Raw genomic sequence first — 5,000 nt, 5'->3', positions numbered from 1 at the left:
GGGTCCTGGGTCCTGAGTCCTTGGTTCTGGGTCCTGGTTTCTGGTTCCTGGGTCCTGGGTCTTGGGTCTTGAGTCCTGGGTCCTGGATCCTGGATCCTGGGTCCTGGGTCCTGGGTCCTGGGTCCTGGGTCCTGGGTCTTGGGTCCTAGGTCCTGGGTGCTGGTTCTTGGGTCCTGGGTCCAGGGTCCTTGGTCCTGGGTCCTGGGTCGTACGTCCTGACTCCTGGGTCCTGGGTCCTGGGTCCTGGGGCTTGGGGCTTGGGGCCTGGGGACGGGGCCTGGGGCCTGGGGCCTGGGGCCTGGGGCCTGGGGCCTGGGGCCTGGGGCCTGGGGCCTGGGGCCTGGGGCCTGGGGCCTGGGGCCTGGGGCCTGGGGCCTGGGGCCTGGGGCCTGGGGCCTGGGGCCTAGGTCCTGGGTTCTAAGGCCTGAATCCTGGGTCCTGGGTCCTGGGTCCTGGGTCCTGGGTCCTGGGTCCTGGGTCCTGGGTCCTGGGTCCTGGGTCCTGGGTCCTGGGTCCTGGGTCCTGGGTCCTGGGTCCTGGGTCCTGGGTCCTGGGTCCTGGGTCCTGGGTCTTGGGTCCTGGGTCCTGGGTCCTGGGTCCTGGGTCCTGGGTCCTGGGTCTTAGGCCCTGGGTCCTGGGTCGTGGGTCCTGGGTCCTGGGTCCTGAGTCCTGTGTCCTGTGTCCTGTGGCCTGTGGCCTGTGGCCTGTGGCCTGTGGCCTGTGGCCTGTGGCCTGGGGCCTGGGGCCTGGGGCCTGGGGCCTGGGGCCTGGGGCCTGGGGCCTGGGGCCTGGGTCCTGGGTCCTAGGTCCTGGGTCCTGGGTCTTGGGTCCTGGGGTCCTGGGGTCCTCGGGTCCTGGGTCCTGGGTCCTGGGTCCTGGGTCCTGGGTCCTGGGTCCTGGGTCCTGGGTCCTGGGTCCTGGGTCCTGGGTCCTGGATCCTGGGGCCTGGGTCCTGGGTCTTAGGCCCTGGTTCCTGGGTCATAGATCCTGGGTCCTGGGTCCTGACTCCTGAGTCCTGTGGCCTGTGGCCTGTGGCCTGTGGCCTGTGGCCTGTGGCCTGTGGCCTGTGGCCTGTGGCCTGTGGCCTGTGGCCTGTGGCCTGTGGCCTGTGGCCTGGGGCCTGGGGCCTGGGGCCTGGGGCCTGGGGCCTGGGGCCTGGGGCCTGGGGCCTGGGGCCTGGGGCCTGGGGCCTGGGGCCTGGGGCCTGGGTCCTGGGTCCTGGGTCCTGGGTCCTGGGTCCTGGGTCCTGAGTCCTTGGTTCTGGGTCCTGGTTTCTGGTTCCTGGGTCTTGGGTCTTGGGTCCTGGGGTCCTCGGGTCCTGGGTCCTGGGTCCTGGGTCCTGGGTCCTGGGTCCTGGGTCCTGGGTCCTGGGTCCTGGGTCCTGGGTCCTGGGTCCTGGGTCCTAGGTCCTAGGTCCTGGGTCCTGGGTCGTGGATCCTGGGTCCAGGGTCGTGGATCCTGGATCATGGTTCCTGGGTCCTGGGTCCTGGGTCCTGGGTCCTGGGTCCTGGGTCCTGGGTCCTGGGTCCTGGGTCCTGGGTCCTGGGTCCTGGGTCCTGGGTCCTGGGTCCTTGGTCCTGGGTCCTGGGTCCTGGGTCCTGGGTCCTTGGTCCTGGGTCGTGGATCCTTGATCCTGGATCCTGGATCCTGGATCCTGGATCCTGGTTCCTTGGTCCTATGTCCCTGGGCCTTGGGCCTGGTTCCTGGGTCCTGGTTCCTGCGTCCTGAGTCCTGGATCCTAGGTCCTGGGTCCTGGGTCCTGGGTCCTGGGTCCTGGGTCCTGGGTCCTGGGTCCTGGGTCCTGGGTCCTGGGTCCTGGGTCCTGGGTCTTGAGTCTTGAGTCCTGGGTCCTGGGTCTTGAGTCTTGAGTCCTGGCCTGTGGCCTGTGGCCTGTGGCCTGTGGCCTGTGGCCTGGGGCCTGGGGCCTGGGGCCTGGGGCCTGGGGCCTGGGGCCTGGGGCCTGGGGCCTGGGGCCTGGGGCCTGGGGCCTGTGTCGTGTGGCCTGTGGCCTGTGGGCTGTGGCCTGTGGCCTGTGGCCTGTGGCCTGTGGCGTGGGTCTTGGGGCTTGGGGCCTGTTGCCTGTGGCCTGTGGCCTGTGGCTTGTGGCCTGTGGCCTGTGGCCTGTGGCCTGTGGCTTGTGGCCTGTAGTCTGTGGCCTGTAGCCTGTGGCCTGTGGCCTGTGGCCTGTGGCCTGTGGCCTGTGGCCTGTGGCCTGTGGCCTGTGGCCTGTGGCCTGTGGCCTGTGGCCTGTGTCCTGTGGCCTGTGGCCATTGGCCTGTGGCCATTGGCCTGTGGCCTGTGGCCTGTGGCCTGGGTCCTGGGTCCTGGGTCCTGGGGCCTGGGTCCTGTGTCCTGGGTCCTGGGGCCTGTGGCCTGTGGCCTGTGGCCTGTGGCCTGTGGCCTGTGGCCTGTGGCCTGTGGCCTGTGGCCTGTGGCCTGTGGCCTGAGTCCTGGGGCCTGTGGCCTGTGGCCTGTGGCCTGTGGCCTGTGGCCTGTGGCCTGTGGCCTGTGGCCTGTGGCCTGTGGCCTGTGGCCTGTGGCCTGTGGCCTGGGGCCTGGGGCCTGGGGCCTGGGGCCTGGGGCCTGGGGCCTGGGGCCTGGGTCCTGGGTCCTGGGTCCTGGGTCCTGGGTCCTGGGTCCTGGGTCCTGGGTCCTGGGTCCTGGGTCCTGGGTCGTACGTCCTGACTCCTGGGTCCTGGGTCCTTGGTCCTGGGGCTTGGGGCTTGGGGCCCGGGGCCCGGGGCCCGGGGCCTGGGGCCTGGGGCCTGGGGCCTGGGGCCTGGGGCCTGGGGCCTGGGTCCTGGGGCCTGGGGCCTGGGGCCTGGGGCCTGGGGCCTGGGGCCTGGGGCCTGGGGCCTGGGGCCTGGGGCCTGGGGCCTGGGGCCTGGGTCCTGGGTCCTGGGTCCTGCGTTTTTGGTCCTGGGTCCTGGGTCCTGGGTCCTGGGTCCTGGGTCCTGGGTCCTGGGTCCTGGGTCCTGGGTCCTGGGTCCTGGGTCCTGGGTCCTGGGTCCTGGGTCCTGGGTCCTGGGTCCTGGGTCTTAGGCCCTAGGTCCTGGGTCGTGGGTCGTGAGTCCTGTGTCGTGTGTCCTGTGTCCTGTGGCCTGTGCCCTGGGTCCTAGGTCCTGGGTCCAGGTTCCTGGGTCCTGGGTCCTGGGTCCTGGGTCCTGGGTCCTGGGTCCTGGGTCCTGGGTCCTGGGTCCTGGGTCCTGGGTCCTGGGTCCTGGGTCCTGGGTCCTGGGTCCTGGGTCCTGGGTCCTGGGTCCTGGGTCCTGGGTCGTGGGTCCTGGGTCGTGGGTCCTGGGTCGTGGGTCCTGGGTCGTGGGTCCTGAGTCCTGTGGCCTGTGGCCTGTGGCCTGTGGCCTGGGGCCTGGGTCCTAGGTCCAGGTTCCTGGGTCCTGGGTCCTGGGTCCTGGGTCCTGGGTCCTGGGTCCTGGGGCCTGGGTCCTGGGTCCTGGGTCCTGGGTCCTGGGTCCTGGGTCCTGGGTCCTGGCTCCTGAGTCTTAGGGCCTGTGGCCTGTGGCCTGTGGCCTGTGGCCTGTGGCCTGTGGCCTGGGGCCTGGGTCCTGGGGCCTGGGTCCTGGTTCCTGGTTCCTAGTTCCTGGGTCCTGGCTCTTGGGTCCTGGCTCTTCGGTCTTGAGTCCTAGGTCGTGGGTCTTGGATCGTGTGTCCTGGGCCGTGGGTCGTGGTCCTGGGTCCCGGGTCGTGGGTCGTGGGTCGTAGGTCGTGGGTTTTGGGCTTGGGTCCTGGGTCCTGGGTCCTGGGTCCTCGGTCCTGGGTCCTGGGTCCTGGGTCCTGGGTCCTGGGTCCTGGGTCCTGGGTCTTGGGTCCTGGGTCTTGGGTCTTGGGTTCTGGGTCCTGGGTCTTAGGCCCTGGGTCCTGGGTCGTGGGTCCTGGGTCCTAGGTCCTGGGTCCTGGGTCCTGACTCCTGAGTCCTGTGGCCTGGGGCGTGTGTCCTGTGGCCTGTGGCCTGTGGCTTGTGGCCTGGTGACTGGGGCCTGGGGCCTGGGGCCTGGGGCCTGGGGCCTGGGGCCTGGGGCCTGGGGCCTGGGGCCTGGGTCCTGGGTCCTGGGTCCTAGGTCCTGGGTCCAGGTTCCTGGGTCCTGGGTCCTGGGTCCTGAGTCCTTGGTTCTGGGTCCTGGTTTCTGGTTCCTGGGTCTTGGGTCTTGGGTCCTGGGTCCTGGGTCCTGGGTCCTGGGTCCTGGGTCCTGGGTCCTGGGTCCTGGGTCCTGGGTCCTGGGTCCTGGGTCCTGGGTCCTGGTTCCTGGGTCCTGGGTCCTGGGTCCTGGGTCCTGGGTCCTGGGTCCTGGGTCCTGGGTCCTGGGTCCTGGGTCCTGGGTCCTGGGTCCTGGGTCCTGGGTCCTGGGTCCTGGGTCCTGGGTCCTGGGTCTTGGGTTCTGGGTCCTGGGTCTTAGGCCCTGGGTCCTGGGTCCTGGGTCCTGGGTCCTGGGTCATAGATCCTGGGTCCTGGGTCCTGACTCCTGAGTCCTGTGGCCTGTGGCCTGTGGCCTGTGGCCTGTGGCCTGGGGCCTGGGGCCTGGGTCCTGGGTCCTGGGTCCTGGGTCTTGGGTCCTGGATCCTCGGTCTTGAGTCCTGAGTCCTGAGTCCTTGGTTCTGGGTCCTGGTTTCTGGTTCCTGGGTCTTGGGTCTTGGGTCCTGGGGTCCTCGGGTCCTGGGTCCTGGGTCCTGGGTCCTGGGTCCTGGGTCCTGGGTCCTGGGTCCTGGGTCCTGGGTCCTGGGTCTTGAGTCCTGGGTCCTGGATCCTGGGTCCTGGGTCCTGGGTCCTGGGTCCTGGGTCCTGGGTCCTGGGTCCTGGGTCCTGGGTCCTGGGTCCTGGGTCCTGGGTCCTGGGTCCTGGGTCCTGGGTCCTGGGTCCTGGGTCCTTTGTCCTGGGTCCTGGGTTCTGGGTCGTGGATCCTGGATCCTGGTTCCTGGGTCCTGGGACCTGGGTCCTGGGTCCTGGGTCCTGGGTCCTGGGTCCTGGGTCCTGGGTCCTGGGTCCT

This window comes from Oratosquilla oratoria, chromosome 13 (assembly GCF_046742065.1).
Source record: "Oratosquilla oratoria isolate Oo_2021 chromosome 13, ASM4674206v1, whole genome shotgun sequence".
In the NCBI taxonomy this organism is placed as follows: domain Eukaryota; kingdom Metazoa; phylum Arthropoda; class Malacostraca; order Stomatopoda; family Squillidae; genus Oratosquilla; species Oratosquilla oratoria.
This window is presented reverse-complemented; position numbering follows the sequence as displayed.